This window comes from Nothobranchius furzeri, chromosome 9, assembly GCF_043380555.1.
Source record: "Nothobranchius furzeri strain GRZ-AD chromosome 9, NfurGRZ-RIMD1, whole genome shotgun sequence".
Lineage (NCBI taxonomy): Eukaryota > Metazoa > Chordata > Actinopteri > Cyprinodontiformes > Nothobranchiidae > Nothobranchius > Nothobranchius furzeri.
This window is the reverse complement of record NC_091749.1, coordinates 49,025,011-49,025,228: the sequence shown is the minus strand read 5'-3', so window position 1 is coordinate 49,025,228 and position 218 is coordinate 49,025,011.

Genomic DNA, 218 nt, shown 5'->3' with positions numbered 1-218 from the left:
TTTGTAATTGAATATGAAAAAGTTAATTTATTTGAGTTCTCATGCTTTGCACAAGCTTCTACTTTAATAGGATTCCACAATAAAGCTAAATGGTTTGAAGTTCTACTAATCCACCACTCTTAGACAAGGAGAACATCCTACCTGTACCTGAGAAGAGTTCAAATCCCCCACCCCAGTGTCTACAGCAGTCAGCACATTGTGCATGCTTAGAGTGTTTG